Source organism: Chiloscyllium punctatum, chromosome 25 (genome assembly GCF_047496795.1).
Source record: "Chiloscyllium punctatum isolate Juve2018m chromosome 25, sChiPun1.3, whole genome shotgun sequence".
NCBI lineage: Eukaryota > Metazoa > Chordata > Chondrichthyes > Orectolobiformes > Hemiscylliidae > Chiloscyllium > Chiloscyllium punctatum.
Genome location: NC_092763.1, coordinates 26,632,958 through 26,654,125, shown reverse-complemented (window position 1 = coordinate 26,654,125; position 21,168 = coordinate 26,632,958). Strand labels below are relative to the sequence as shown.

General features: G+C 41.7%; 1 protein-coding gene across 3 annotated transcripts in view; it reads right to left on the bottom strand.

Moving 5' to 3' along the window:
• The window catches only part of btk (Bruton agammaglobulinemia tyrosine kinase), a 123,122-nt gene that overhangs the window by 96,644 nt on the left and 5,310 nt on the right, over positions 1-21,168 (bottom strand). Inside the window, exon 1 of one of the 3 annotated variants that reach the window (XM_072594875.1) lies at positions 13,623-13,642. The exons of the other annotated variants lie outside the window; for them this stretch is intronic. The gene's annotated coding sequence lies outside the window, so the exon portion shown is untranslated. Of the gene's footprint in view, positions 1-13,622; positions 13,643-21,168 lie in introns of those variants that run through there. 3 annotated transcript variants of the gene reach the window in all.

Sequence of the window (21,168 nt, the reverse complement as noted above, 5' to 3'; positions counted from 1 at the left end):
GAAACTATGACAACTCATTATCAATTAGCTTGGTGCAAATGTTCCATAGTGATATGATATAAAACACAATGGTGTCTCATGATAGAGCAGCAAAACCACCTCAGTAGCTGATTGCATTACCAAAAGCCCCAATAATCTGATTGAAACTTCTGTGAATCTAAAGCTTCGATGGTCAGCCTGCTTAGAACGCCTAAAGCTAAGATAAAAATAGGTTTAGCTAAATGGCTCTCTCTAATCTCAATGACCCAATCTGGTGTTGGATTGGGGTGGACAAAATTAAAAACCACACAACAAACAAAAAATGAAAGAAGACAAAGAAAAAGGAGAAAGGAAAATAAACGTAGGGAAAGGAAAGACAAAAAGAGAGAAAGAAAAAGAGTCGAAAGAAGGTGAGAAACCATGTATGTGTGTGTGGATATTTGACTCCATTTGTTCCTGAAAGGAAGGTTCTGTACATGGGGTAAATTGGTTCACAGCTTACAACTACGACACCTTTATCGGCAACTTGACTGTGACTCAACTCTTAAAAGGGAGATAGCTGTGCACAGCCAATGGACGGCATTGATTTACTACAAAGTCTTATTCAAGAGAACTCATTCCAATACCCATGATTTGAAGGAATTTGTAAATTCTTCCTTTCCCATCAATGTGTGTGAATGTGTATTACGAACTGTTACCCTGGGTTTTGAATGCAATACAAACCCTTTTAACAAGGAGGATTTGGGGAAACACATCACCACATCTTTTAAATGAGGAAAAAGAGAAAACAAATTAAAGATAATCCCTGTTACAGACAGGAAATGTGGATGGAAATAATAACTGAATTCACATCTCGATCTTGACCATAATACTATGAGAGAGAAACAGAGAAACCACATTGTTCTGGACTACATTATCTATATGTGAAATTAATCAAATTGGTTTCCCTGGAATGGACTCTGACACTGCATTCCACTCAAGCTTCCGGCATGGTCATGCTGACAGGGTGGGTTCACTCCAGTTCTCTCTGGGTGGGAGGCAATCATATCATTCATCTACATTATGTGTTTGTGTTGCTGTGGTTTTCTCCAGCACAGATTCTAATCTACTGTTCTACCATGCAGCACTCTTTCAACACTGTGTCTCTGACAGTGCAGCACCCTTTCAATACAGATCTCCTGACAGTAATGCATTCCCTCAGTACTAACACTCTAACCGTGCAGCATCCCCTCAGTATTAATCCTCTGACAGTGCGGCAGTCACTCAACACTGACTTTTTGATAGTGCAGCACTCACTAAGTACTAACCCTTTTCAGTGGAGCACCCCCTCAGTACTGATCGTCTTTCTGTATTTTTCAGAGTTCTGAGAGAAATGTCCGACAATGCAGTTCTCCCTCAGTACTGACATCTGACAGTGCAGCACTCCCCCAATACTGTTCCATTGACAGTGCAGCACTTCTTCAGCACTTACCCTCAGACAATGCAGCACTCCTTCAGTACTGACCCTGTAACAGTGCTGCACTCCCTCAGTACTGACCCTGTGACAGTGCAGCAATCCCTCAGTACTGACCCTCTGACAGTGCAGCACTTCCTCAGCATTGACCCTCTGCCTCATTTTTCACAGTTCTAAGAAAAATGTCTGTGAGTTTTTGAAGAGAATCTTTCTAAAATACCAGAAAGAAAATCCCCCATAGTCAGCAACACACCTGGACATCCGTGGGGTGAATGTACGCTCTGCTGTCTAAGCAGTACAAATACCATGGAAAAAATAAAATACTGGTCCAGCAATTCATTGTATGGAATCTTACAGACAGGAGGATGCCAGTTAGCACACTGAGCCTGTATTTGCTGGAGAAAAGTCATATTACCCAATCCAATGTTGTATCTGTAAGACTGAATGATGCCACTTTCACCTGCTAGTTGGTCACTTTCAGCACTTTGCTTGCACTCCACTTTGACTCTCGTAGAGTCATGGATTCAACTCGCAGTCCCGAAAGGCCCAGGCCAGATTTGGAGACGAGGAAGCCAGTTCACCCCAGGGTTCTCATCAATATATATTTTCTGATCCGCATGGTTGTTTGCAGGAGATCACTGTGAGCACATCTTGGCTGCCACATTACAATACTGGTGTAACCCTTTTTAGTTTACACCTGAAATGTTGACTTCTCCACCTCCTGATGCTACTTGGCTTGCTGTGTTCTCCCAGCCTCCTGGTTGTCTACCTTAGATTCCAGCATCTGCAGCTTTTTGTTTCTAACATTATAATACTGACTACATTTCAAGACTACTTAATTAGCTGAAGAGAAATGTTCCAACGTTGATGACACCAAAATCATTGTCCAGTAAAGAAGGTTATCTCAGGGTACAATGGGACTTTGATCAGATGGGCCAATGGCCGAGGCATCGTAGATGGACTTTAATTTCAGTAAATGTGAGGTGGTGCATTTTGGTGGTGCAAATCAGGCCAGGATTTATATACTTAAGGGTATAATTCTGGGGAGTGCTGCTGAACAAAGAGTCCTTGGAGTGCAGATTCATAGTCTTTTAAAGTGGAGTCACAGGTAGAGAGGGTGGTAAAGAAGGCATTTGGTTCCCTTGTCTTTATTGATCAATCCATCGAGTATAAGAGTTGGGATGTCATGTTGTGGCTGTACAAGACATTGTTTAGGCCATTTTTGGAATATTGCTTTCAATTCTGATCTCTATACTAAAGGAAAGATGTTGTTAAATTTGAAAAGGTGCAGAAAAGATTTACAAGGTTGTTAACAGGATTTGAAGGTTTGAGCTATTCAGAGTGATGGAATAGGCTGGGGCTATTTCCTTGGAGTGTCAGAGGCTGAGGGGTGACCTTATAGAGGTTTATAAAATGAGGGGCATGGATACAGTGAATAGCCAAAGTCTTTTCCCGGTGCAGGGAAATCCAAAATGAGTTTAATCTGAGTGGGGAAAGATATCAAAGGGACCTAAGAGGCAACAAAGGGTGGTGCTGTATGGAATGAGTTGCCAGAGGAAATCATGGAGGCTGGTAAATTACAACATTTAAAAGGCATCTGTATATGTCTACGAATATGAAGGGTTTAAAGGGATATGGGCCAAATGCTGGCAAATAGGAATAAATTAATTCAGGATATTTGGTCAGCATGGATTGGTTGGACCAAAGGATCTGTTTCCATGCTGTATGACTCTATGACAGATTCCACCTACTGTCACTAATTCTACTCCACATGCAGGGTCATTTTAGGTGAGTGCACGATTGCAGGGGATTGAGGCTGTTTCGAGACAACAATCAGTATAGGTCCCTTAGACAGCAACAATTACCACAGCAACAGGCCTCTCAGGCAGGTGATTGATTTTCACCCCAACCCCCTCCCCAGCAGAGCTGTCCTGTAACATTGGTGGCCTACGTAAGCACCTATTTTAGTAATGGTTGTAAACAACAGGAAGGTAACTTTTTTTCTCTAATTGCTTTTGTGGGGGTTGTGTTGATGATGGTGAGGGAGGAGATCTGCACTAGAATCACAATGCCTTCCATTTTTGTTGCCTCATTTTGACACTCAGAGTGATGCTGGTGGCTTCAGCCTGTGTGCAGACATTCTGCTTTCAGTGTTCTTCAGCAGTATGTTATCTGACTGCCGCAGATGTGTGATACTTGAAGTGTGACAGACAGGAAATGCACATTGCAAGAATCATTTTTTTTCTCTCTCTCTCTCCAACATTACATTCACATGCCTCATCAGTGCTTATTATTCTTAAAAAGAAGAGGAAGTGAAGATAAACCAGATGGTGCTGCCATTCTTTTTCCTATCAAGCCAATTTGAAACTGGAATACAGATGGACAGCTGGATCATTGATGATTAGTAACTATTGTCAAATTTTGACTCAAATTAATTGGATTGGCCCATAAAGTGTCAATGATCTGTACATGTCAGTGAAGTGTCAATAAAACCTATAGATTTTTGTCAGGACTAGACAGGGTAAACACTGGAAGGATGTTCCTGATATTTGGGAGATCAGGGATCACATTGCAAGGATATGAGACTGAGATGAGGGGAAAGTTCTTCACCCAAAGAGTGGTAAGCTGATAGAGTTCTCTGCCATGGACAATGGTTGAGGCTAAAGCATTGAATATTTTTAAGTGGGAGTTAGACATAATTTTTAGGGTGATCAAAGTGTATGGGGACAAAGCAGGAAGAGGTTAACAAGTAGAATGATCAGCCATAATGATACTGATTGGTGGAGCAGGCTTAAAGAGTCAAATGGCCTCCAACTCTTCATGTTTCTACAACCAGGTCACTTATGAGAATAGACCAACAAGACCCAACAGGAGGCTGGTTCCATATGTGCCTCCCCATCTCCTCAAGCCTTTCTCCTGTCAGCAGACCCCCAGTCACCTCCAGCCTCATGAGTAATTCCATCTTCATGTTTCCACAGATGTCCTGGAGGAGTAGATTTCTCCACCCCCTCCCCCATCTGCGTTCTGCCTTTCTGGGTATTAGTACTGCTGTTCTGTTCAGTTTCACTCTCAGAACAATACATATTTCATCCTTCTGCAAAACTTAAGTTGCAACTCTGAAAAGAAAAGGTTTTAGTCAACAAGTCCTTAAATATGAAGAAGGGTTGTCGCCTTTACTGTCTAGTCTACGTCAGCCATGTCAAATGTTGTCTAAGATCCTTTAACAGTAGACAGCAGTCAGTTCCGACTATACTAAACTTGCATAGAACAGAAACAGAAGAGGAACTAAATGCACAAAAAAAGTACAATCTTCTTGCTCTGCACTTTATACCATTGGCTGCTCGACTTCCTCAGCAAATTGTACAAGCTGGGGGTGTGATTGTTTGACAAAGAAGCTGCTGAGCAAAGCTTTTAGACTGAGTTCTAACACGCAGTGGTCTCTTGTGTGGAGTCCTTCAAAAAACAAGGTGGGAGTTTGTGCCATTCATGGATGCCAAGATGGATTGGACACTACTGCCTTTCCTTAACTCTATTTGCCAAAGCTATCTCATGTCCTCTTTTTGCCCTTCTGATTTCTTTCTTAAGTACACTCCTACTGCCTCTATACTCTTCTAAGGATTTACTCGATTGATCCTGTCTATACCTCACATATGCTTCCTTTTCTTTCTTAACTAAAACCTCAATTTCTTTAGTCATCCAGCATTCTCTACACCTACCAGCCTTTCCTTTCACCCTAACAGGTAAATACTGTCTCTGGACTCTCATTATCTCATTTTTGAAAGCTTCCCATTTTCCAGCTGTCCCTGTATCTGCGAACATCTATCCCCAATCAAACTTTAAAAATTTTTGTCTAATACTGTCAAAATTAGCCTTCCTCAAATTTAGAACTTCAACTTTTAGATCTGGTCTACCCTTTTCCATCACTATTTTAAAACTAATAGAATTATGGTCGCTTGCCCCAAAGTGCTCCCCCACTGACACCTCAGTCACCTGCCCTGCCTTATTTCCCAAGAGTAGGTCAAGTTTTGCACCTTCTCTAGTAGCTATATCCACATACTGAATCAGAACATTTTCTTGTACACATTAAAAAATTCTTCTCCATCTAAACCCTAAACACTATGGCAGTCCCAGTCTATGTTTGGAAAGTTAAAATCCCCTCCCGTAACCACCCTATTATTCTTACAGATAGACAATAGACAATAGACAATAGACAATAGATGCAGGAGTAGGCCATTCTGCCCTTCGAGCCTGCACCGCCATTCAATATGATCATGGCTGATCATTCCTAATTAGTATCCTGTTCCAGCCTTATCTCCATACCCCTTGACTCCACTATCTTTAAGAGCTCTATCCAATTCTTTCTTAAAAGAATCCAGAGACTGGGCCTCCACTGCCCTCTGGGGCAGAGCATTCCACACAGCCACCACTCTCTGGGTGAAGTAGTTTCTCCTCATCTCTGTCCTAAATGGTCTACCCCGTATTTTTAAGTTGTGTCCTCTGGTTCGGCACTCCCCCATCAACGGAAATATGTTCCCTCCTGCCAGAGTGTCCAGTCCTTTCATAAGCCTATACGTTTCAATCAGATCCCCTCTCAGTCTTCTAAACTCAAGGGTATACAAGCCCAGTCGCTTCAGTCTTTCCGTGTAAGGCAATCCTGCCATTCCAGGAATTGACCTCGTGAACCTACGCTGCACTCCCTCAATAGCCAGAATGTCTTTCCTCAAATTTGGAGACCAGAACTGTACACAGTACTCCAGGTGTGGTCTCACCAGGGCCCTGTACAGCTGCAGAAGCACCTCTTTGCTTCTATACTCAATCCCTCTTGTTATGAAGGCCAGCATGCTATTAGCCTTCTTCACGACCTGCTGTACCTGCATGCTTGCCTTCATTGACTGGTGGACAAGAACACCCAGATCTCTCTGAACAGCCCCTTTACCTAATTTGATACCATTGAGGTAGTAATCTGCCTTCCTGTTCTTGCCACCAAAGTGGATAACCAGACATTTATCCACATTAAACTGCATCTGCCATGCATCTGCCCACTCACCTAACTTGTCCAGGTCACCCTGTAATCCCCTAACATCCTCATCACATTTCACCCTACCACCTAGCTTTGTGTCATCAGCAAATTTGCTAATGTTATTGCTGATACCATCTTCTATATCATTTACATATATTGTAAAAAGCTGCGGTCCCAGCACGGATCCCTGCGGTACCCCACTGTAATCTCCTTACAAATTTGTTTCTCAATTTCCCGCTGACTATTAGGAGGTCTACAATACAATCCCAATAAGGTGATCATCCCTTGGTTAGGCCACTTTTGGAATATTGCATGCAATTCTGATGTCCTTCCTATCGGAAGGATGTTGTGAAACTTGAAAGGGTTCAGAAAAGATTTACAAGGATGTTGCCAGGATTGGAAGATTTGATCTATAAGGAGAAGCTGAATAAGTGATGCAGGCACACAATGAGCAAAACTTTCAAGTTTACTTAAAGGTCAGAGTCCTTAGTCAAACTTCATTGGGAGTAATTGGTTTCAGTTTTGTGCACTGTACCTCAGGAAGGAGATATTGGCCTCCTAAGTGGTAAAGTGCAGATTCACCAGTGCTTAGAGTTAAATTATAGACTTGGCGTATTCTCCATAGATTTATAAATGTTGAGGGTGCTCGAGGTGCTGAAAGTGATAAAAGGAGTCATAGGCAGCAGAATAAAATCCAAGCGCAGAAGGATGCAGTTTGACCAATTGTGCCTTGGCTAAGTCTTTAAATGGATCTGTCCCAATTACTGCCACATCTTCGTGTTTTCACAATCCAATCTCCATATGACTCTACATCCTGGTCAAACTCCCATATACCCTTTCTTACAAACATGCAAAATGCAAACAGGAGTAGGCCACTTAACCCCTCAAGTCTGCTCTGCCATTCAATAAAATCATGGCTGATCGTTCAATACATTTACATAACCATAAACAGTTGATGTCCCAGCTCTGATCCTTGTGGCATGCCACTCGTTACATTTTACCAACCAGGAAGTGATCAATTTACGTTGTCTCTCTGCTTCCCGTTAGCCAGCCAATCACCTATCCATGTCAAAATGCAACCCCAGTACGAACTTTTATTCTTTGCAAGGGCCTTTGTTCTGATGCCTTATCAAATACCTTCTGGATATCTAGTATAATACATCCACCAGTTCCTCTTTATTCACAACATATATTTCAAAAGTTAACTGGGAGAGGCTACTCACAGGTAAAGGGACAGTTGGAAGGTGGGAGGCCTTCAAAGATGAGATAACAAGAGTCCAAAGGCAGAATGTTCTGTTAATGTGATGGACAAGGCTGGTAGGTGTAGAGAAAGTGGGGCTCTGGTGAAGAAGAAGAAGCAGATATATGTCAGGTATAGACAGCTGGGATTGAGTGAAATCCTAGAGGAGAGTAAGGGCAATAGGGGTATACACGAGAGGGAAATCAGAAGGTCAAAAAGGGGACATGAGATATCTATGGCAAAGTGGGTTAAGCAGAATTCAAAGAGAGTCTACAAATATATCAAGGACAAAAGAGAGACTAGTGAAAGAATGGAGCCTCTTAAAGATCATCTAGACTGTCTACATGTGGAATCACAGGAAATGGGTGAGATAATTAATGAATATTTTATGTCAGTATTTACTGTGGAGAAGAATATAGAAGCTAGGAAACTTGAGGAAATAAATAGTGATGGCTTGAAAAGTCCATACTGCCAAAGAGGAGGTAATGGAGACATAAAACACATAAAGGTAGATGAATCCTGAGACCTAATCAGCTTCTAACGTCTTCACTATGACGGGGTTAACTGAACACACCTGCAATTTTCTGTTTTCTGTCTCCCTCTCTATTAGAAATACCAATGTATAGGAATTTTGAAAAATTAAAACCAATGTATCAACTATTGCAAGAGTCATTTGTTCAAGGCCCTGACACTCTTTGATGTCAACAGAGGTGCAAGAAACGCCACTTAAGGTCTGACCAATGATTTTAGAATGTTTAACATGATGACCCTGCTTTTGCTTTCACTGTCCTTATTCACAAATTATTACATTCCATATGCTTTCTCATTGCCTTATCAAGTTACCATACCAGAGTTACAGAAAAAAACAACTTCCCTTTGTGGGGAATCTAAGGGATTATAATCTTAAAGCTAGAGCTAAACTGTTTACAAATGAGAGCAGGAAAGACTTTTGCCTTGGTTGAGGGGTCAGTCGTGAGAGGGCATGGATTTGGGGGAAGCGGCAGGAGATTCAGAGAAGATTTGAGAAAAATCATTTTTACTCAGTAGATGGTAGGAATCTGAAATGCACTGCATTAAAAATGTTTGGATGAACACTTGAAGTCTCATAACATTCAAGGATATGGGGCAAATGCAGGAAATTAGGACCAGCACGCCTTTATTGGTAGTTATTGTTGGTGCAGACTCAATGGACCAAATGGTCTGTTTTGCACTGTATGATGCTATACAGGGAATAAAAACCTGGATCTCTCTCTTCCCCAAAAACCTGTGGACACTGGAGCGCAGTGAGAGTTTTCCACCTGCAATTTGGAGGTTTTTGTTTGGTAAGGGTGTCAAGCAATATGAATAGAATTGTCACATGTACTCAAAGAGTACAGTACAGTGAAAAGTTTATACATTGCCAATTACAGTGCCAACGTAAATACAGCCATACGTAGGCACAGCTTCTTTAGTTACAAAACTTTAGACAATACAGAAATAAAATGTTCAGCATTACAGAAATAAATCTTCGGTACAGAAGACTATGCTGCAACCTAGCTTCCAGTCCGCACAGGGCCCTATCTCCACACCATGCCAGTGACGCGCCATGTTGGAAGGTGGTTGTGCCAGGCTACAACATTGCCATGCCACACTGGGAGGCCCTCACGTGAGGAGGCCACTAGTTGAGGGATGCCACTGCACCTGGTCAGGAGGTTGCCATGCTACACTGGGAGGCTGCTGTGGGAGGTCACCACACCACACCTGGAAGCAGCTGTGAGGAAGCCACTGCACTGGGACTGGAGGATGCCACACCATGCTGGGAGGCTGCAGTGCCAGGCCGGGAGGTGGCTGAGCCAGGCCAGGAATCGTCACTCACTGAAGGCTGGGAATCAATGCCGGAGGCCAGTGGTTGTCACACACCAGAGGCTGGGACACATAGCTGGAGAGTGGGAATCATTGCTGGAGCCAGGAGTGAAAGAGGAAAGAAAAGTAGGACACGAAGAGAAAAAAAAAGCACTGGAAGGAAGAAAAAGAAGAATAGCAGGGAGTGAGGGTGAGCTCCAGCTGGAGAGCCTTACTCCACCACCATCTTACAACATATACATTGTAAGTAAATGGTCTTGAGTTGTAGATCAATTATGATTGAAAGTGTGCCAGAGAAGGTTTGAGGAGCTGAATAGCCTGCCTATGTGGATGCATAATAAGCTCAATGAGTTAAATGACCATATACTTTTGCAATGAAGCAAATACAAGTAACTAACTAGTTACCTCCTGTAGCAGGCTTTATGGGTTAAGTGATCTAGGTCCCCAGAGTATTAGCCTGGGTCTTGGATTGCTAACCTAGTGATAATACCACAATACATCACCACTGTATAAAAGACCTGAGGGGCTGAATGGCCACCACCTGTTAGAGGCTACCATGAAGGACAAGTGGAAGCAGTTGTCACTTGGAAAACACTCACAAACACTGAGATGATAATCACCAGATCTTTGTGTGACACTGACTGAAGGATAAAATATTGGCTGGGAATACTGAGTGATAACTCCCCCATACTTCCTTAAAATGATGCCATACCAGTTTACTAACACGTGCCTGATCAGGCAGATGGGATCTGAATTTAATGTCTCATCCTAAAGGCCCAATTGCAGCACTCCCTCGGCACTGCATTGGAACCTCATTCTTGGTAGTAGGCCCAAGCCCCTGGAGTATGATCGAACCCAGAGAAACTGCAGTTCAAAGGCAAGGATGTTAATCACTGAGCTGCAGATATACATGTAAATAAGAGTACTCCAAAATGATTCACTATGATTATATTTGCATGCAAAATCAGAGGACATTGCAATGTCTGCACTCTTCTTTGGTGCAGGACACGACTGAAATTTTCAAAGGATTTGAGTAACTTCCCCTCAGCCGCTTTTGAACCATGATTAAAACTATTTGCAGAAACGGAAGAATTACTCCATTTCAGAAAGGTGGTGCTTTTATCTTTCTGTCCTAAAGGTTGTGCCTTCAAGACCCAGTCTGGAGAGTTCTTTCAGACTTTGGAACAAGCTTCTGTGTATTGCCATTTGTTGGTCATGAACAATCCTGGATTGAAAGAAGAGTAGGGGAATTCCACCTGGTATCCCCATCAATATTTAACCCATCGACCACAACTACTACTGAAAACTCATTATCTGCTTGTTTATCACAGTACTGTTTGTGGGTGACTGCTGTATGCAAATTATCAGCTGCATTTCATATGTTACAACTGGGACCAAACCTCACACAATCTCAGAGCACAGAAAGAAGCCATTTTACCCATTTTATTAAATAGTCCCAACTCCTGTTCTTCCCACATTGCTGCAAATTGTTCTGTTTCAATTACTTATCCAATTTCATTTTGAAAGTTACTATTGAATCTGCTTCTCACTTTTCAGGCTATAATTCAGCGTCAAACTAAATTCTGTATTCCCCTTTCTGCTTTTTGCTTTTCCGTCATTCTTTATTACATGTCCTTAGCTTTACCAATCCTTCTATCGGGTGAAATCGTTTTCTCCTTAATCTCTTCATCAGCATTTCTCATCACTTTGAATGTACACACTCAGAAGCACGTCATTGATGGTAAGGACTTTAGCTCCTTGCTTTTTACAATAAAAATATAAACGAAAGCCTCACAGCAAGGGCTCCTGTAAATGCTCACAGACCCAGAACCATTATTCACACCTTTTTGTATATTGTGGTTGAAAACTGCAGGCCACTGGAGCAATCCCCTAGGTGCAACTTCAATGACAAATCAAATACAACTGCATCTTCTGCCTTGTCACAAGTAGAATATAAGCACAGATATGTGGCCATGTCATGTCTCCAGCCAGAATTGTGTCCCCGATTAAAAAAAGGGGTAGAATTGATTACTAAACCTTTTGTGCATGTTGCCTCCAGCAGAGTGTTTTACTCGTATTGGCCTTCACAACATAAAGATGGATCATGGGTAACATGATATTGAAAGATCAAACCGGCACTGACTCCAACTCACTAATATATACAGATACAATAAGCTCCCCATTATCCAGCATGTATGAGTAATGCATGGGTGCTACTACATAAATCTGCCAGTTGCATGAGAAATACTCTGATGGGAATCCAATACAGTATACTCTAGTGTTTGTTAAATAAAAAAATCTGAACTCAAAAGGACAGCGCAATTTACTCGCCAGGTGAAACTCCAGGGTGAATGTATAAATGTCAGAACTTTGTATGCCAAGTTCAAGTGCACTTTCTCAAAAAAACTTAATAAAAATGGTAAATTTTCTTTGAGTTTTCTGCCAGTTGCATAAGAATTCTGGAAGCTTCATTAAGGGATAACGGGGAGTTTACCGCATTATGTTCACTACCACATCTGTGTCTGGGCTAACATTAAGCCATTCAGTTTAAGACAGTAACACATGTTCATGTGTGCCATGCTACAAATGGCCCTGGTTCAGATGAAGTCCAAGACCTTTACAGGTTACATGCAATGATACAGCGATGATTTAATTGACCATATCCTAACATACTGGAATCCCATCACCGAAGGCATTTTGAGTCTACAGGGACTGTAGGGGTCTATACAGCACAGTGGTTCAAGAAGGAAGCTCACCATCACCTTCTCAAGGGCAACTAGGGATGGGCATTAAATGCTGGCACAGTGAGTGATGCCCACGTACCAACACAACAAACACCAGATTTGATGGAGATCTCCTCTCCAGCCTGATTGTCTGGGAGGCAGTCTCCAAAATGGCTGCATTAGGGGTCACCATCCAATTAAAGAGAGTGGATGGTGTTCATGGAGAGCCCACAACCAGGAAGGCTAACAGGCCCCACTCTCCCTGGCAGAGGTGGGCAATGCCACTGCAGGATGCAGAGTGTGGGGCACCTCATTCTTAGAGCAGCCCCTTTGGAGTGGTTGGAATATATGGCAAACTCAATCCTGCTGAGGAGGGTGGAGGATGGGTACCCATGCCAATAGATGGCTGATCAAAGCAGAGCTGGATGCAATCCCCTTGGGAGGTAAGAATGGGTTAACTAGACATTAGGATTCATAGAATCCTTAGAATCCCTAGAGTGTGGAAACAGGCCCTTCAGCCCAGCAAGTGCACACCGATCCTCCAAAGAGTCACCCATCCAGACTCATTCCCCTATTATTCTACATCTACCCCTGACTAATGCACCTAACCTACATGTCCCTGAGCACTATGGGACAATTTAACACAGAGAATTCACTTAATCTGCACACCTTTGGACTGTGGGAGGAAACTGGAACACCCAGAGGTAACCCAGGCAGACAGGGCGAGAATGTGCAAACTCCACACAGACAGTCACCCTTGGCTGGAATCAAATCCCGTTTCCTGGCACTGTGAGGCAGCAGTGCTAACCACTGAGCCATCATGCTGTCCTAAAGATATCGTGGGCAGCCCTACCCCACCCCAAGAGTAGACAATGACTAGTCACTGTAGAAAGCTGCCAGGTTAGGATCTCTGTTGGACTTTTGAATGGACCTGCCTTCAAACCTGCCCCATACCTGGATAAACTGCCCTCAACTCCAGTATTGTGGGGAAGAAGTTCAGATTCATAGTGAGCTTGAAGAAAAATGAGACCAAAACAAATCATTGTGCAGCAATTATACCCAAAACAAGCCTTAGATCCTGTCAATTGGTATCATCCAAGGATGATGGAGCTCAATACAAAGGAGACAGAACTGGGGAGAGGAATGAGGGTGGGGGTGGCAGGAGGAGGGCAAGTAGAGCTGTGGGAATAAGTGGAGTGGGATTGGAAAGCATAGGAATGGGGCTGAGGCAGGAGGAGTGGAGCCAGGTGAAGGCAGAGTGGGTTTGGATTTGTGGAGGGAGAGCTGAGTGAAGGAGGAGCTGGTTTGAGAGGAGTGGGAATAGTATGGGGAATGCAGTGGGAATAGTATGGGGAACATTCCCACCTCTGGGTCAGAAGGTTCTGGTCTGTGTGCCACTCCAGGCTGTGAGCATAATCATCAGGGTGCACCCTCCAATGTAGTACAAAGGGAGAGAGCTGCACTGTTTTAGGTGCCATCTTCTAAGTCCTCTCTCCCTGTTCGGGTGGATATACTATTTAAGCAGAGAACAGGAGAGTCATCCCCAGTGTCCTGTTAATAATGACCCCTCACTCAATGTCACATTCGGGGAGTGTGGGCTAATTTGAAAGAAAAAAGTAACTGCCACCTTTCACAGAAATTCAGGCTTTGTATGTTTATATCACCAGGCACAGAAGGAAGACAAAGACAAGGTTTCACTTTCATTGTCAGCTACAAATAATCAAATCGCAAAGCCCGGCAGACAAACCAACTGACTGGAGAGAGGCTTGCAAAAATTCTCAACAACTTTGAGAACGCAAATGCTGAAAGATTGCCCTGTCTGGTTGTTAAACTGAAAACAAACACACAGACTGAGGATTAACAGCTGGGAAATCTGATAGGAAGATCTTTCAAAGAATATTATCCCAAAGAGAAAGAATTGGTTACCACAGGATGACTGGGACTTAAGATTTGATTGTCAGAAAAAAACAATTAGTAAACATTTAAACAGCAAACGATGAAGAGTAAGAGCTAGGATTGCAATAGACTGCTTCAGTCAGTGAGTTCTTTCAACACAGGGGAGATGAGCTAAAATATTCTGATAAATTGGATATATTGTTAGAAGACTAACAAGTGTTGACAGAAGATTGACAAATAAGAGTGTAAGGAGTTTTCTGTGGACCAGAAAGACAGGCTAATTAGAGTCATAAAGTCAGAGAGACATACAGACCCTTTGGTCTAACTCGTCCATGCCGATCAGATATCCTAACGTAAATTAGTCCCATTTGCCAGTACTTGACCCATATCCCTCCAAACCCTTCCTACTCATAATCCATCCAGATGCCTTTTAAATGCTGTAATTGTACCAGTTTTCACCATTTCCTTTGGCAGCTCATTCCATACATGTACCACCCTCTGTGTGAAAATGTTGCCCCTTACATCTCTTTTATGTCTTTCCCCTTTCAGCCTAAACCTATGCCCTCTAGTTCTGGACACCTCCACCACAGGGAAAAGACCTTGACAATTTATCCTATCCATGTCCCTCATGATGTTATAAACTTCTATAATGTCACCTCTCAGCCTCCGATGCTCCAGGGAAAACAGCCCCAGCCTGTTCAGTCTTTGCCTATAGCTCAAATCCTCCAAACCTGGCAACATCCTTGTAAATCCTTTCTGAACCCTTTTAAGTTTCACAACATCTTTCCGATAGGAAGGTGACCACAATTGTATCGAATATTCCAAAAGTGGCCTAACCAATGACCTGTACAGCTGCAACATGAGATCCTATCTCCTATATTCAACACTGTGATAATAAAGGAAAGCATATCAAATGCCTTCTTCACTATCCTATCTACCTGTGACTCCACTTTCAAGAAACTATGAACCTGCACTCCAAGATCTCTTTGTTCAGCAACAATCCCTAGGACCTTACCATTAAGTGTATAAGTCCTGTTCTGATTTGCTTTTCCAAAATACAGCACCTCAAATTCATCTAAATTAAACTCCATCTGCCACTCCACAGCCCATTGGCCCATCTGATCAAGGTCCCGTTGTAATCTGAAGTAACCTTCTTCGCTGTCAACCACGCCTCCAATTTTGGTGTCATCTGAAAATTTACTAACAATACCTCTTAGCTCACATCCAAATCATTTATATAAATGATGAAAAGTAGTGGACCTAGCACTGATGCTTGTGGTACACCACTGGTCACAGGCTTCCAGTCTGAAAAACAATCCTCCACCACCACCCTCTGTTTTCTACCATCGAGCCAGTTCTGTATCCAAATAGCTAGTTTTCCCCTGTAATGAACTTCTGCACAACAGCAATAACTCAAATATAAATGCAGTAAAAAAAAGTTAGAAGATGCTTCACAGAAACATAACCAGGGACAAATTTCCAAAAATAGCCAGCTGCTATAGAGTGTGAAATGAAATGTAAAGGTGCAGCTTGCACAGTTTGGGTGGAGAAAGAATCAGAGTGAATATTTTGAGGTAAAGAAACCTTCTTCGATAAAGGTATGACACTGCTGTTACAGAGACTTTAGTCCAGGCTAAATTACCAATTAAATTAGCAGGTCTTACACTTAGAGCAGCTGACGTAGGAATTGAGTGCATTTACTGCTGTTGGCATTAAATCGGAGACCTGAATGGAAAATTCTGTCAATGGGAATGAGAAATTTGATTTCCCTACACAAACTTCCATTGTAATTGCATTCAGCAATGAGCCATTGAGCCATGAAGAACTCTAGATTCAGAAGTACTGTCCACTGATGGGGTGTATATTCCCAGGTGCTGTCTATTGATGGGATGTGTGATCCTGGGTGCTGTCTATTGATGGGGTGTGTGATCCCATGTGTTGTCTATTGATGGGGAGTGTGTTCCAGGGTGTTTTTTTTAATTGATGGGTGTGAGAATTTTAATTCTATCTTTTGTGATGATGTGTATTGTCAACATTATTTGTTGATCAGCTGTTTTTTTCATGGGTGCAGTCCAACATGGATTATCTTTGGTATGTCTATTGATGGAGTGCTTGTAGACTCAGGCTTATAAACATTTCAGCACAAAAGGATGCCAGTCAACAAAGACCTGGACTATACTCATCCCAAATCCCATTTTCCAGCTCTTGGCCCATTGCTGAGGAGGCTATGGTAACATTAATAAATGTCTAAATACTGTTTAAATGCTATGAGAGTTTCTGACTCTGACCTTTTCATGCTGTGAGTTCCAAACCCCCACCATCCTCAGAGTGAAAAACCTTCATTTCAAATCTTCTTTGAGCCTTGCACCTCTTTCTTTAACTCAACGTTACCTGGTTATTGATCCCTCTCCTATATCCAGTAGATGTATCATGTGCTATTGAACTGTGTTCTCCTGATATTTTCCTCCACCCATATCATTTTTATTTGTCATTGTCTGCCTGCCTCGGGGGTGAGAGTTTAAGTTTCTCCGTCACTAGAGTGGATTTATTCGTTAGAAATAGTTTTTTTTTGTGTGTGTGTGCAGAAACATGGTTAATGGTTTCTGTTAACCTGAATTCGCCATGGAGGAACTCTGGGGACTTTGAGGATTCAATTAAATTTAGGGTGGCACAGTAGCTCAGTGGTTAGCACTGCTGCTTCACAGCACCACGGACCTGGGTTTGATTCCAGCCTTGGATGTGAAGTTTGCACATTCGCCCTGTGAATGTGTGGGTTTCCTCCAGTGTTCCAGTTTCCTCCCACCAGCCAAAGATGTGCAGGTGAGGTTAATTGGCCATGCTAAATTGCCCATAGTGTTTAGGGCTATGTAGGTTAGGTGCATTGGTCAGGGGTAAGGGATATGAGGGTGGGCGAATGGGTCTGGGTGAGTTGGCCTTTGAAGGGTCAGTGTGGACTTGTTGGGCCAAAGGGCCTGTTCCCACACTGTAGGGATTCCATGATAACGTGTTGACTCTGGGAGAAGTGGGCTCGAACATCACTGAATATCAAATGGGCCATGACAAGAGACTGGGGGCTCTTGAAGGATTATTCTAGAACAGACAATGAGGATTTGAACATAAGGTTAGTAAATAATTGAGGATTAAAGGGAGCACGAGGTTCTGTACTATAGAAAAGAAATGGTATTGGATGCTGCTAAAGACTTCCTGCAGGTGGCAGAGCTATTCTGATGGACATAACATAGGTCACAAAAGCCAGATAAATTCAAGTGGCAAGTGAGTTGCAAGTTGAATTTTGGCTAACACTGAGAAGACAGAAATAATTGAAGGTATAGCATTTAGATTTAGTACGGACCAGTTACCCTAATCAGTGAGGTCTCAGAACCAGTTAAAATTGAGTTAGTGCTAAAGTGATTTAAATATGAGGAAAGAATGATAAAGCTGGAGATGACATTCCAAAGTACAGAAAAAAAATAAGGAAATGCAGATGGAATTGAAAAGACCAGAATTAGGGATGAAAGAGAAAATGAGAGAAGGAAAGAAACTTTAAACATAAAGTGCTGCACTTTAATAAAGTAATATCAGATGCTGATGGAGGAAAAAAATTGGGAAGATCCGAGCAATAATTTTAAGTTTAAATTCATACAGGTCCCAGCAAAATTTGAGTGCAAGGGTATGGAGACATTCTTTGTCATTTGATTAAATAGTAACTTAAATGAATTGGCCAAAGAAACACTGGACACTGTCCATGCAAAGCAAATTGAATTGTAGAGCACAGGAAATTTATGCACCATTGTCAGAAGGTATTTCAATGGATTATGACTCTGTTAAAAAAAACTATAATGCATGCATATGGGTTACTGCATGAAGCATGTACACAAAGGTTTCGAAACTTCAGGAAGTAACCTAGACAAAATACATGAAATTTGAATGGATTAAGAAAAGTAATTTTGACAGGTACTTATGTGCATTAGAAGGTAAAAACCTTCTAATGAAGAGAGCATTCTCTTGGAAGAATATAAATTCTCACTACTTTCCGTAATAGGAACTCAGGTTGAAGACCAAAGGTTTGCAACTGTTAGACAAGCAGTCTCTGGCTGTCAGTTACGAGCTGACCCATAAAACTAGAATTTCTTTTCCATGATCTACATAAGTTCAAAAGGGATAGAAAATGGGAGATTGAAAGAACAGTAAGTATCTGGAGTAAAGAATCGATAACTAGGAATGTCTTCTCCTTTGATCAGAAAGGAAGGTATGGAGGATGGAGGTGAAAATCAAAGGTCCAGCATTTCCATTGCGAATAGAAACATTGAAGCATAGAAAATAGCAGCAGCAGTAGGCCATTCAGCCCTTCAAACCTGTTCTACCATTCAATTTCATCATTGCTAATGATCCAACTTAGAACCTTTTCCTGCTTTCTTCCTATACCCTTTGGTCCCTTTAGCCCTAAGCACTTGTATCCATTTTCTTCTTGAAAATATTTAATGTTTTGGCCTCAGCCACTTTCTGTGGCAGAAAATTCCACAGGCTCATCACTGTCTGGGTGAAGACATATCACCTCAACTCAGTCCCAAATGGCCTTCCCCAATTCCTCAGACCGGCTCCCCAGTCATCAGAACATCTTTCCTGCATCCTTATAAACGGGATACATTTGTTTCGGATGCCAGAAATTGCAAGAGAAGCTCATGGGAATTATTGGGGTTTAGACCATAAGACATAGGAGTGGAAGTAAGGCCATTCAGTCCACTCTGCCACATAGTCATGGCTGATGGGCATTTCAACTCCACTTACCCACACTCTTCCCCATAGCCCTTAATTCCTTGCAAGATCAAGAATTTATCAATCTCTGCTTCGGAGACATTTAACGTTCCAGCCTCCACTGTGCTTCATGGCAATGAATTCCACAGGCCCACCATTCTCTGGCTGAATAAATGTCTTCTCATCTCCATTCTAAATTGACTCCCTCTAATTCTAAGGCTGTGCCAATGGGTCCTAGTCTCCCCACCTAATGGAAACAACTTCCCAGTTTGTGAGAGTGAGTCTGAAAAGCAAACGAAAAAGTGAAATGCCATTGACCAAATCGTAGGTTTAACTGAGTAGGTTTAAGAGAGTAGATAGAAAAATGGCCCTAAAGGACTTTTGTTCAAAGGGAAGATAACCCTTTTTTTTCTTCAAATGAGGCATCTAAATTGCTAATTACATTTAGGTTGCAGAAAAAGCTTACACTCTCTGGTTGTAGATGGATTTAGTTTCTCTCCAGAAATTTCAACAAAGATCAAAGTGTTGGTAAATGGGAAAGTTGAAGAATATATTCCAGGTCCATTTTACAAATTGAAGTGTAACTTGCTGTCTGGACAGGTGGTAGTCAGGGTAGTTAAGAAATTACCAGATGAAATTGGTTTACACCTGGCGAATGATTTAAAATGAGTGAAAGTTATAGATTTGTCAATAATCGCAGAAAAAAATAAGAAAATAAAAAAAAGGGATGAAAGAGAGATTGAGAAAAGGAAAGAGACTTTAAACTTAAAATACTGGAGTTTAAAATTAGAAATAGCAGATGCTGATGCAGATCCTATTAACAATTTAAAGTCTCGCAAGGAAATGTTTAGGTTTGTACAGGTCGCAGAAAATCCAAGTGAGTCTAAATAGATGAAACAATAACAAAACCAAGTTCCATGTATTTTCCATGTATGTGGTGACCAGAGCAATGGCTAAACGAAGTTCATCACCAGAGATGACGGTAATGCCACAGTTGGATGTTCAGACAGACCAAACACTATTTAAGAATTAGGACAATTCCAAAGAAGTGGTTGGTATATCCCCTTTGATTAAAGTTCAGGAAGCATATTCAGAGTTGAGTAAGTTAGCATTGACAGCTCACACTGAGGCTGTGGCTAAAGGAATTCCAGAGTGTTATTATATGCAAAACAGTTCTGATAAGGAAGTGGAGACAACCTCACAGACCTACAGATGAAGAATGGATGATTGTTCTTCAAATGATGGTACTACCCAGATATTGCGAATGAAGTGTCATATTGCATGAAATTCGTATGGCAGAACACATAGGAAAATGGAAAATGCAGGTATCAAAAGCAGTATATTTGACGTCGAGAGGACTTCATAATCATGTAATGCAATTCTGTAATGTATTATACACAAGATGTCATAGGAAAATTTAAATTAAAATAATACTTCTGATACCTTTACTGGTTTTACAAGAGACATTCAAACAGATGTTAGGAAATTTTCTAAGTCCGTTATGAAAAATGAAAGCAATACTCTCTAGGTAATGCGTTTTATTGCAACCATTCAATGGAAAGATTATTCATATTGCTGGAAAAGATAATATCTCAGGATCACAGAATTGTTGTGGTGCAGAAGGAAACTGTTCAGCCCAATATGCTTGCAACAGTTCTATGATCTAGTACCAGTCTCCTGCCTTTTCCCCATATCCCTGCATAGCTTTACTATCTAACTAATCATCTAATAACTTCTTGGAAGCCTCAATTGAACCTGCCTCCATCATTTTTCCAGGCAGAGCATTCTATATCCAAACTACTCACTAATATGGACAATCGCAGATATATTGTTCCAAGTGTAAAACAATGGAATAAGTTAAAGATTTCAGAATTGCTGAAAAGTTGCATAAGGTTGGATATGTGGGGAGGAAGGACGAATGGATGCAAGTCTCATTTTTTGTTGTTTATGTATGATACCTTGAAATGAAATGCATTCCTGCAATGCTGTTTAACCTGATGTAAAGCTGGTGGCATATAAAGATCACATCTCTTTATTCTTTCTTGTTTTGGATAGTTGGTCAAAATGGGAAAGGGACTGCTTTAAACCTGTGAAGGAGATGCTGGATTTTTAAAAACAAGTTACTGGAATTCATTGTGAGTTGTGTTTGCACTATTGCTTTGTTCGAGCAGTGAGGGAAGATGTTCAAAACTTAATGTCATCATTAACAGCATTGACCTGGTAGACACTGAGAGTGGGAAATTATAATGGGGAAAGGAGG